Below are 13020 nucleotides of genomic sequence, written 5' to 3' on the forward strand. Positions count from 1 at the left end.
ACCATCAGAAATGAAGAAGGAATGCTAATTGCTGCTGGAGCAGGGAGCTTGGAGCGTGTTACAGATGCACTGCACTCAGAAGCTTTGGCGATGTTTCACGCTGTAAAGACAGCTATTCAGATGGGATGCCAGCGAGTTATAATTGAAACTGACTCCTTAATGTTGAAACAAGCTGTCACCTCTGATGCTTATGATTTCTCCCAACTAGGTGCTATCTTTAGAGACATTAAGTTTCAGTTTAGAGGTGGGTTCATGAATATTTGTGTTTAACACTGTCCAAGAATGTGTAATCAGGCTGCGCACGCTTTAGTTACGCATGGCACAATCATGAGTATAGGTACATGTGAAATTTGGCTTGGCCAGTTTTCAAGCTTTGTATCAGACTGTGTAGCCGGTGATCTTTCCAGCCAAACTATCTAATGGAATGCAGTTTTGTGTTCCTTTAAAAAAAATCACTTCGTGCCATATATTACCCCTAAAAAAAACCCACTTCGTGTCATTTTTTCTCCAAGTTAAAACAGCCCGTATAGTTCATCTAGATAGAACTCTCCTCTCATGGCGTGCAATCCCCACCAAGCTTCTCATCCCCATGCGTCAGTGGTGAGCATCGGGAAACTCGTAGATGGAGAGGGGGAATGCGTGATGCGCTGCTCAAACTTCTCATGTCCGGAGACTCGCGGCGGTAGCGGAGGTTCTGGATCTTGGTGGCGTGGCGGAGGAACTGAGGTAGCTCCCAGATGGGAGAACATCAGCAAGATGTGACCAACATCTGTTGGCGGCTGCTTAGTTGTTGCCCTCATTGCTGGTGATGTTGGACTCCTACCAAATGTAAGTGTTCTCTACAACCATATACGATTTGGTGAAGGGGAATAATCTAGATTTCAGAATAAGTTTTGTCATTTCATTGCTAAACAAAACTCATATACCAACTTCTGTAGTGGAGATCAGAGTAAAGCAAATATATGGATTTAGGGGGAAACACCTACTCTACATACGTCATCAATTGGGATTCAATACTTATTACATGCATGAATTTCTGATTCCTCCGCATCCAAGCAGTTAGCCACCAAGCGACCTGCAGAGAACACAATCGAACCCCAACTATTCGGGCCACTGCCTCTGAGCTCGCCACCCCTGTTTCAGCAATGTAAGAGGCATCTACATCAAGCTTCAGCCAACCAATCGCCGGTCTGTCATTTTTCCTCAGGCGTCTATATCCCGGCCCTGACAGGATAATGTACTCCATAGAGTTGATCTCAACCTAGCAAGCGATTCTCGCATCCATTTTTTGTTTGATATGATAGTAAAAAAGGAAGTTTAAATGCACATATGCTGAGTTGGGTAGCAAAAGCATCAGCCTCACGTGAGACATGCAGGTTAGTTTTTAAGTTCAGTAATTTTACCTGCGGCTAGTCTTCTTTTCTTGCCTAGCTTCTGAAATCTTGTTTTCTAAGGGTAGAGTTTTCAGGCCTGAATCAAGGTCTGTGCCACGTTTACAAATGTTGTAGGGTAGTACACGTATTTTTTTGTATGTGTTCTTTATTCCTGAATTACGACGAACTTTGGTGCCCACAGGAACCATAAACTGATAAAAGTCCATGCCTTTCAGAAAATTACACATGACATGCTTTTGATAGTTCTAATATTCACACCCTTATAATCTACTACCTCTGTACCAAAATATATGACGTTTTTGTAGTTCAATTTGAACTGGAAAAACGTCATATATTTTGGTACGGAGGGAGTAATAAGTATCTTTTATCCTGTCAAGTACTCTTACTATATCTTTGGTAATGTTTTTGGTGCTGAGTGCCTACATATATGGAGTAATTAAGAATAATTTTATTATACATCAATGAACAAATGCGAATCACTATTGAGTCGAGAACTATCAAACATAATGGTTTATAACTATCAAGAAGTTCCTATGTTTCGGCTATATCCAGATCTTTATATATTTTTGTGGCACTCATTTATTTTGCAAGTAAACCTATCTAATAAACAATGTATCTCTCTAATTATCTGTTTGTTTTTGTAATTGGACATATCATTGAATTTCTACACCATGGTCGAGGTCACAATAAGGACAGTTTAGTTGCCGATTACATCCTCGGTTAAAAGATAAGCTATCTTTCCCTGTAATGTGACTCTGATTTCATCAGAATTAAAGAGTGTAATTATAAAAGTTAGTGCTAACCACATGGCGGAGGTTCAGTTAAAATTTTGGACATGCGAATGCATGATGCACTTCCTCTCGTCTTCGAATCTCAGTCTCATGGATATATAAATCTTGTGGGTCCTTTACTTTTATTCTTTTTTCCACCGGCTTTACTTGAATAAGTAATATGATGGCATCTGTAAATTTGAATATTAAAAATATAACCATTAGAAATTTAATTAGTTGAAAGTCTTAATTACAACTATAAACATACCTGAGCATTGTATATCTGCTTCTGTCCATTCTTGTAGTGTGACCATGGTAGCAAACTCAAAGTAACAATTTGGAAAAACTCCCCGCGCTCTTTTCATCTCATTACCTTTGTATTGTATGCTAAAATACATTTTTTGCAAGTTGATCCTTTTGGTATGTGGTATGTCACTGTATTGCCTGCTATGGACATGTGCAGGTATACTTATTAATTTTGTGGTTATTTTGTACTTCCTCCATCCCAAAATAAGTGACTCGACTTTGTACTAAACCTAGTACAAAGTTGAGTCACTTATTATTGGATGGAGGGAGTAGTATTTATTCATTAGCACTTCCAATCAATTACCACAGCTACGTTTGTACAGTCGAGTAACAATGGGTTGCTAAGGGTGTCCGAGGATTTCTTATTCCTGTTGCAACGCGGGCATGTTTGCTCACTGGGCAATATTTCGTGATTTCCAGAACCTTAAAATTGTTGAATGCATAAATATATGTGCGCATTGGTCTTTGATATGAAATTGTCTATTAGATTCTTCTAGATTGTAGTGTGATTTGTCTGGCCATACCAAAAGAAACAATTAAACTTGGTAACAGTTGTTGAAAACACGGGATAATTTGCAGTTAAAAGAGCATAATTGTTCATCCATCGATATCATATCTAGGCTAATAAGCTCATCAGTTATTGGATTGAATACATTCTCATCACTTACACTTAAATGTTCCAGTTTTGTCTGCTTGTCATTAAGTCACTCAACTTCTTACACGCCATAGTATTTTGCCTTCAAATCAATAGAAACTTAGTTATCAATTGATAAAGTACATATGAAGATGTTATCCAGAATAAGTGAGTTTACTTACAAAACCTGATGATTCAGGTGAGAAGCAGTTGGGCATGACTTTGTTGGATGTCGAGTTTTATGCCGCGTGAAGTGGCTGACCTTGCTTCGTCAGACGTCGAGCTACACGACCCGTGGTGGTTTTACTGACTAATACTTACGGTGCGTCCTGCCGCGCTTCGTCTTACCGGCATACTTCGCTGTTCTTGGTGGCTTGTTTGAGTTGCCCTTTCCTGACTACTACTTCTTGGATGTCTACTTGTGTGGCTGGTCATCAAAAGTCGCTCTAGTTCTTGAAGGCCGTAGTATTTTTCCTTCAAATATATAGGAATTAGTTGTCAATTGATAAAGTACATATGAAGATGTTATCCAGAATAAGTGAATTTACTTACTAAACTTGATGATTCAGATCAGTAGCAGTTGGGCGTGACTTTGTTGGACGCCGATTAGCATGTTGCGTGAAACGGTTGATCCCTGCTTTCCTGAGCAATACTTGTGGGGCGTCGAGTCGTGCTTCGTCTTACCGACATACTTCCATGTTCTTTGTGGCTTGTTTGAGTTGCCCTTTTTTTTGACTTCTATTTCTTGGATGTCTGCTTGTGTGGCCGGCATGATTCGTTTATGTGGGTTTGCTTTGGTCGGGTTGCTCTTGACGACACCATGTACAGTTTTGACTCATCTATGCCTTATTTGCATCTGTCTGTTTTGGGTCTAAGCACGTGTATAAGCACGTGATGTGTGGTGATGTGGCCCCGTATCCTTGTCTGTTTGTGTTTCCATGCGTGTCCCGTTCGTGCTTGTGTCTAACCAACCGATGGAAAATTAGCTATATTTCCTTGTGCTCGGGTTGTGTCGGACAGAAAAGAGATGTGTTTTTTTTCATGGGAAAGATAAAAGAGATGTGTTGAAATTATATGTACGTGACATGTCAATATTTGTATGTAACATTTACATCTTTTAATGTCAGCCATTGATCTCTAAAATTAGGAACTAAGATAATTTAAATATATGTGGATGGACGTGGATGCATATTTGTCTCTTGTTTTAAGAGGTTTTTATTAATAGGGAGGCGTATGAGTTTTTAACATCAAAAGTATGTGAGTTGGTCCAAAGACGTCTTGAACTATTTGTACACTATATGTGTCAAACGTGTTTTCTTGTATGTCTCATTTTCTTATGCGTCTCCTTGTCCTATTTTTTTTTAGGGACTCCTTGTCCTATTCTTGATTGTGCTTCGCACCTTTCCATCATAATACATGTACATGAGTTCTAAAAAACAAAACATGTACTCCCTCCGTCCGAAAATACTTGTCATCAAAATGAATAAAAAAATATGTATCTAAAACTAAAATACATTTAGATACATCATTTTTTATCAATTTTGATGACAAGTATTTCCGGACGGAGGGAGTACGTGACAACTTCCCTATGTTTCAAAAAGAGTTGGACACAATATTTGTATGTAACATTTATATCTTTAAATCTTAGCCGTTAATCTCCAAAATTAATGGTTGATATTATTTAATATATGTGGATGAACGTGGTGTCTTATTTGTCTTTTGTCTTAATTATATAATAGATAGATGTGGCAGTCTCTAAAGCATAACCCCAAAATGATAGTGGTAGATTGGTAAGAGACATCATAGATCGCGCTATATCCAATAGAGTGCAATTACGATGTTCAGACACACCATTTCACTGAGGTGTTTCAGGCGGCGTGAGTTGTGAAGCAATTCCACATTTCTTTAAGTGTGTGTCAAACTCGTGACCCAAGTATTCTTCTCCACGATCTGATCGTAGGAACTTTATTTTCCTGTCAGGTTGATTCTCTACCCCGTTTTGAAATTCCTTGAACTTTTTAAAGGTCTCAGACTTATGTTTCATTAAGTAGACATACCCATCTACTTAAGTCATCAGTGAGGGTGAGGGCATAATGATAGCCACCGCGAGTCTCAACGCTCATTGGACCACACACATCAGTATGTATTATTTTTAACAAGTTGGTTGCTCGCTCCATTGTTTCGGAGAACAGAGTCTTGGTCATCTTGCCCATGAGGCATAGTTCGCACGTGTCAAATGATTCATAATCAAGAGACTCCAAAAGTTCATCTGCATGGAGCTTCTTCATGCGTTTGACACCAATGTGACCAAGGCAGCAGTGCCACAAGTATGTGGGACTATCATTATCAACCTTACATTTTTTAATATTCACACTATGAATATGTGTAACATCATGCTCGAGATTTAATAAAAATAAACCATTAACCAGCGGGGCATGACCATAAAACATATCTCTCATATAAATAGAACAACCATTATTCTTGAATTTAAATGAGTAGCCATATCGCATCAAACGAGATCCGGATACAATGTTCATGCTCAAAACTGGTACTAAATAATAATTATTGAGGTTTAAAACTAATCCTGAAGGTAGATGTAGAGGTAGCATGCCGACGGTGATCACATCGATCTTGGAACCATTCCCGACGCGCATCGTCACCTCATCCTTTGCTAGTCTCCGCTTATTCCGCAGCTCCTGTTTTGAGTTATAAATGTGAGCAACTGCACCGGTATCAAATACGCAGGAGCTACTACGAGCGCTGGTAAGGTACACATCAATAACATGTATATCATATATACCTTTGTTGTTGCTGGCCTTCTTATCCGCTAAGTACTTGGGGCAGTTCCGCTTCCAGTGACCATTTCCCTTACAATAAAAGCACTCAGTCTCAGGCTTGGGTCCATTCTTTGGATTCTTCCCAGCAACTGATTTACCGGGTGCGGCAACTCCCTTGCTGTCCTTCTTGAAGTTCTTCTTTCCCTTGCCTTTCTTGAAACTAGTGGTCTTATTCACCATCAACACTTGATGTTCCTTTTTGATCTCCACCTCCACTGATTTCAACATCAAATATAACTCAGGAATGGGCTTCTCCATCCCTTGCATATTGTAGTTCATCACAAAGCTCTTGTAGCTAGGTGGAAGCGACTGGAGGATTCTGTCAATGACCAAGTCATTTGGAAGATTAACTCCCAACTGAGACAAGTGGTTGTGCAACCCAGACATTTTGAGTATATGCTCGCTGACAGAACTGTTTTCCTCCATCTTACAACTGTAGAACTTGTCGGAGACTTCATATCTCTCGACCCGGGAATGAGCTTGGAAAACCATTTTCGGCTCTTGGAACATCTCATATGATTCGTGTTGCTCAAAACGCTTTTGGAGCCCCGATTCTAAGTTGTGAAGCATGCCACACTGAACCAGGGAGTAATCATCACTATGCGACTGCCAGGCGTTCATAATGTCTTGAATTGCTGGGAAAATGGGTGCGTCACCTAGAGGTGCTTCAAGGACATATGCTTTCTTGGTAGCTATGAGGATGATCCTCAAGTTACGGACCCAGTTCGTATAGTTGTTTCCATCGTCTTTTAGCTTGGTTTTCTCTAGGAACGCATTGAAGTTGAGGGCAAAAATAGCGTCGGCCATTGGATCTAGAGGATAGATTGTAAAGACAATTTTAGACTAAGTCCATGATAATTAAGTTCGTCTAATCAAATTATTTAATGAACTCCCACTCATATAGAAATCCTTCTAGTCATCTAATTGATACATGATCCGAATTGACTAGGTCATGTCCGATCATCACGTGAGACGGAGTAGTCATCAACGGTGAACATCTCCATGTTGATCGCATCTATCATACGACTCATGTTCGACCTTTTGGTCTCTTGTGTTCCGAGGCCATGTCTGTACATGTTAGGCTCGTCAAGTCAACCTAAGTGTTTCGCATGTGTAAATCTGGCTTACACCCGTTGTATGCGAAGCTAGAATCTATCACACCTGATCATCACGTGATGCTTTGAATCAATGAACCTTAGCAACGGTGCACAGTTAGGGGGAACACATTTCTTGAAATTTTAGTGAGGGATCATCTTATTTATGCTACCGTCGTTCTAAGCAAATAAGATGTAAACATGACAAACATCACATCAAATCATAAAGTGACATGATATGGCCAATATCATCTTCCGCTTTTTGATCTCCATCTTCAAGGCGCGACATGATCACCATCGTCACTGGCATGACACCATGATCTCCATCATTGTGTCTTCATTAAGTTGTCTCGCCAACTATTACTTTTACTACTATGGCTAACGGTTAGCAATAAAGTAAAGTAATTACATGGCGCTTATATTGACTCGCAGGTCATACAATAAATTAAGACAACTCCTATGGCTCCTGCCGGTTGTCATACTCATCGACATGCAAGTCGTGATTCCTATTACAAGAACATGATCAATCTTATACATCACATATATAATTCATCACATCCTTTTGGCCATATCACATCACATAGCATACCCTGCAAAAACAAGTTAGACGCCATCTAATTGTTGTTGCATGTTTTACGTGGCTGATATGGGTTTCTAGCAAGAACGTTTCTTACCTATGAAAAAGCCACAACAGTGATATGCCAATTGCTATTTACCCTTCATAAGGACCCTCTTCATCGAATCCAATCCGACTAAACTGGGAGAGACAGACACCTGCTAGCCACCTTATGCAACAAGTGCATGTCAGTCGGTGGAACCTGTCTCATGTAAGCGTACGTGTAAGGTCGGTCCGGGCCGCTTCATCCCACAATGCCGCTGAATCAAAATAAGACTAGTAACGGTAAGCAAATTGACAAAATCATCGCCCACAACTACTTGTGTTCTACTCGTGCATAGAATCAACGCATAGACCTAGCTCATGATGCCACTGTTGGGGAACGTAGTAATAATTCAAAAAACTTCCTACGTGGCACCAAGATCAATCTAGAAGATGCTAGCACCGAGAGAGAGGGAGTGCATCTTCATACCATTGAAGATCGCTAAGCAGAAGCATTACAAGAACGCAGATGATGGAGTCATACTCGCGGCCATTCAAATCGCGGAAGATTCGATCCAAGCGCCGAACGGATGGCGCCTTCGCGTTCAACACACGTACAGCCCGGGGACGTCTCCTCCTTTTATATCCAGAAAGGGAAGAGGAGAAGTTGAGGGAGAACTCTGGCAACACGACAGCGTGGTGGTGTGGAGCTCGTGGTTCTCTAGCAGGGCTTCTCCAAGCACTACGGAGGAGGAGGAGGTGTAGGAGGGGGGAGGGCTGCGCCAGGGTTAAGGGTACGACTGTCCTCCCACCCCCTTTATATTTATAGGGTGAAGGGGAGAGGGGGCCGGGGCCCCTGATGCATCTAGAGGGGGGACGGCAGCCAGGGGGGACTTGCCTTCCAAGCAAGGTGGGAGGCACCCCCACCACCTAGGGTTTTCAACCCTAGGCACCTTGGGCCCTTGGGGGGCGCACCAGCCCACTAGGGGGCTGGTTCCCACCCATATTCAACCCACTTGATCCCCAGGGTAGGTGGCCCCACCCGATGGACCCCCGGACACCTTTCGGTGGTCCTGGTACAATACCAATAACCCCCGAAACCTTTCCAATGACTAAAACTGGACTTCCCATATATAAATCTTCACCTCCGGACTATTCCTAAACTCCTCGTGACGTTCGGGATCTCATCCGAGACTCCGAACAACTTACAGTAACCACATACAATTTCCCATTACAACTCTAGTGTCGCCGAACCTTAAGTGTGTAGACCCTACGGGTTCGGGAACCATGCAGACATGACCGAGAAATCTCTCCGGCCAATAACTAATAGAGGGATCTAGATACCCATATTGGCTCCCACATGTTCCATGATGATCTCATCGGATGAACCACGATGTCGAGGATTCAATCAATCCCATATACAATTCCCTTTGTCCATCGGTATGTTGCCCAAGATTCGATCGTCTGTATCCCCGTACCTCGTTCAATCTCATTGTTGGCAAGTATCTTTACTCATTCCCCCGTGGCTAACTCCTTAGTCACACTGAGCTCATTATGATGATGCATTACCGAGTGGGCCCAGAGATACCTCTCCGTCATATGGAGTGACAAATCCCAGTCTCAATTCGTGCCAACCCAACAGACACTTTCGGAGATACCTGTAGTGCACCTTTATAGTCACCCAGTTACATTGTGGCATTTGATACACCCAAAGCATTCCTACGGTATCTGGGAGTTGCACAATCTCATGGTCTAAGGAAAGATACTTGACATTAGAAAAGCTCTAGCACACGAACTACACGATCTTGTGCTATGCTTAGTATTGGGTCTTGTCCATCACATCATTCTCCTAATGATGTGATCTCATTATCAATGGAATCCAATGTCCATGGTCAGGAAACCATAACCATCTATTGATCAACGAGCTAGTCAACTAGAGGCTCACTAGGGACACGTTGTGGTCTATGCATTCACACATGTATTACGGTCTCCGGTTAATACAAGTATAGCATGAACAATAGATAATTATCATGAACAAGGAAATATAATAATAACCATTTTATTATTGCCTCTAGGGCATATTTCCAACATACACATGGTTTGAACTTGTGGATGATTATACAAAAAAATTATGTCGGATTGAATTTTGCTTCTAGAAATCTTTTAGATTCTGCCGCAGGGGGCACTTTTATGGAAATTACTTTAGGAGAGGGCTACTAAGCTCCTAGATAATATCATGGTTAATTATTCTCAATGGCACACCGAATGATCTACTAGTAAAAGGGTTCATGCGATTGAAGAGATTAATGTTTTGAGTGGAAAGATGGATGAACTTACGAAATTATTTGCTAATAAAAGTGTTTCTTCTGATCCTAATGATATGCCGTTGTCCACTTTGATTGAGAATAATAATGAATCTATGGATGTGAATTTTCTTGGTAGGAACAATTTTGGTAACAACGCGTATAGAGGCAATTTTAATCCTAGGCCGCTTCCTAGTAATTCCTCTAATAATTATGGTAATTCCTACATCAATTCTTATGGAAATTTTAATAAGATGCCCTCTAATTTTGATAATAGTGTTAAAGAATTTATGAGTTTGCAAAAGAATTTAATGCTTTGGTTGAAGAAAAATTCCTCAAGATTGATGATTTGGCTAGGAATGCGGATAGAATTTCTCTTGATGTTGATTATTTGAAACTTAGATCTATTCCACCTAAGCATGATATCAATGAGTCTCTCAAAGCCATGAGAATTTCCATTGATGAGTGCAAGGAAAGAACCGCTAAGATGCGTGCTAAAAACGATTGGTTTGTAAAAGAGTGTTCTTCTAGTTTTCATGATAATAATGATGAAGATCTAAAAGTGATTGATGTGACTCCTATTGATTCTTTGTTTTCCAATATTAATCTTGATAAAGGTGGGACTGGAGATGAGTCAACTTTAGTTAAAAGGTGTCCCAATAATTCAGTGATAAAAGTGGGATTGAAGAGGTCAAGACTTTAAGTAGCAATGAACCCACTCTTTTGGATTTCAAGGAACTTAATTATAATCATTGTTCTTTAATGTATTGTATTTCCTTGTTGCAATCCGTGTTGAATTCTCCTCATGCTTATAATCAAAACAAAGCTTTCACTAAACATATCATTGATGCCATGTGATACGTCTCCAACGTATCTATAATTTTTAATTGTTCCATGCTATTATATTATCTGTTTTGGATGTTTAATGGGCCTTAATATGCTATTTTATATTATTTTTGGGACTAACCTATTAACCGAGGGCCCAATGCCAATTTCTGTTTTTTTGCCTATTTTAGAGTTTTGCAGAAAAGGAATACCAAACGGAGTCCAAACGGAATGAAACCTTCGCGATGATCTTTCTTGGACCGAAAGAACACTAGAAGACTTGGAGATGAAGTTGGAGACGCAACAAGGAAGCCACGAGGCAAGAGGGCGCGCCTAGGGGGGTAGGCACGCTCCCCCACCCTCATGGGCCCCTCGTGGTTCCCCTGACCTAGTTCCTTCACCTATATATACTCTTATACCCTAAAAACATCAGAGGGAGCCACGAAACCACTTTTCCACTGCCGCAACCTTCTGTACCCGTGAGATCCCATCTTGGGGCCTTTTCCGGCATCCTGTCGGAGGGGGATTCGGTCATGGAGGGCTTCTACATCAACACCATTACCTCTCAGATGAAGCGTGAGTAGTTTACCACAGACCTTCGGGTCCATAGTTAATAGCTAGATGGCTTCTTCTCTCTCTTTGATTCTCAATACTATGTTCTCGTTGATGTTCTTGGAGATCTATTCGATGTAATACTCTTTTGCGGTGTGTTTGCCGAGATCCGATGAATTGTGGATTTATGATCAAGATTATCTATGAATATTATTTGGTTCTTCTCTGAATTCTTATATGCATGATTTTATATCTTTGCAAGTCCCTTCGAATTATTGGTTTAGTTTGGCCTACTATATTGATCTTTCTTGCAATGGGAGAAGTGCTTAGCTTTGGGTTCAATCTTGTGGTGTCCTTTCCCAGTGACAGTAGGGGCAGCAAGGCATGTATTGTATTGCTGCCATCGAGGATAACAAGATGGGGTTTTCATCATATTGCTTGAGTTAATTCCTCTACATCATGTCATCTTGCTTAATGCATTACTCCATTCTTTATGAACTTAATACTCTAGATGCATGCTGGATAGCGGTTGATGTGTGGAGTAATAGTAGTAGATGCAGACAGGAGTCGATCTACTTGACACAGACGTGATTCCCATGTTCATGATCATTGCCTTAGATGTCATCGTAATTATGCGCTCTTCTATCAATTGCTCGATAGTAATTTGTTCACCCACCATATTATATGCTATCTTGAGAGAAGTCACTAGTGAAACCTATGGCCCTCGGGTCTCTTTTCCATATTATTGAATCTCGTTTACATCTTGCTAGTTTCCGATCTACTATTTTGCAATCTTTACTTTCCAATCTATAAACCAAAAATACCAAAAATATTTACTTTACCATTTATCTATCTCTATCATATCTCACTTTTGCGAGTGACCGTGAAGGGATTGACAACCTCTTTATTGCATTGGTTGCAAGTTGTTGATTGTTTGTGCAGGTATTCGGTGACTTGTGCGTTGTCTCCTACTGGATTGATACCTTGGTTCTCAAAACTGAGGGAAATACTTAAGCTACTTTGCTGCATCACCCTTTCCTCTTCAAGGGAAAACCAATGCAAGGTCAAGAGGTAGCAACATGATGCATTCTTTTGAAGAAAAGCTTGAATTAGAGGTTTCTATCCCTAGAAACTTTATGATGAGTGGGAACCTACTATTAAGATTAAGATTAAAGATTATGAATGCCATGCTTTGTGTGATTTGGGTGCTAGTGTTTCCACGATTCCAAAAACTTTGTGTGATGTGTTAGGGTTTCTTGAATTTTATGATTGTCCTTTAAATTTGCATCTTGTGGATTCCACTATTAAGAAACCTATGAGAAAGATTAATGATGTTCTTATTGTTGCAAATAGGAATTATGTGCCCGTAGATTTCATTGTTCTTGATATAGATTGCAATCCTACATGTCCTATTATTCTTGGTAGACCTTTCCTTAGAACGATTGGTGCAATTATTGATATGAAAGAAGAAAATATTAGAGTCCAATTTCCATTAAGTAAAGGAATGGAACACTTTCCTAGGAAGAAAATTAAATTTCCATATGAATCTATTATGAGAGCCACTTATGGATTGCATACCAAAGATGAATTGTGGATCGCCGAGTGACCAAGTTTGTGAAGGTTCGGTAGTCACCTGAAGACTTACCAGGAGTGATTGGGCGAGGTCTGTGTGACTTTAGCTCAAGGAGAATACGATGAGGACTATGT

At 40.5% G+C, this 13020-nt stretch overlaps 1 long non-coding RNA gene across 1 annotated transcript; it reads left to right on the forward strand.

Annotated features, from left to right (window-relative positions):
* Positions 1–513: 513 nt before the first annotated feature.
* On the forward strand, positions 514–3680 carry LOC119337428. The gene is made up of 2 exons (XR_005163330.1): positions 514–828; positions 939–3680. It is a non-coding gene; the product is annotated as an uncharacterized LOC119337428 (long non-coding RNA).
* The last annotated feature ends 9340 nt before the right edge of the window (positions 3681–13020 follow it).

This window comes from Triticum dicoccoides, chromosome 1B (assembly GCF_002162155.2).
Source record: "Triticum dicoccoides isolate Atlit2015 ecotype Zavitan chromosome 1B, WEW_v2.0, whole genome shotgun sequence".
NCBI lineage: Eukaryota > Viridiplantae > Streptophyta > Magnoliopsida > Poales > Poaceae > Triticum > Triticum dicoccoides.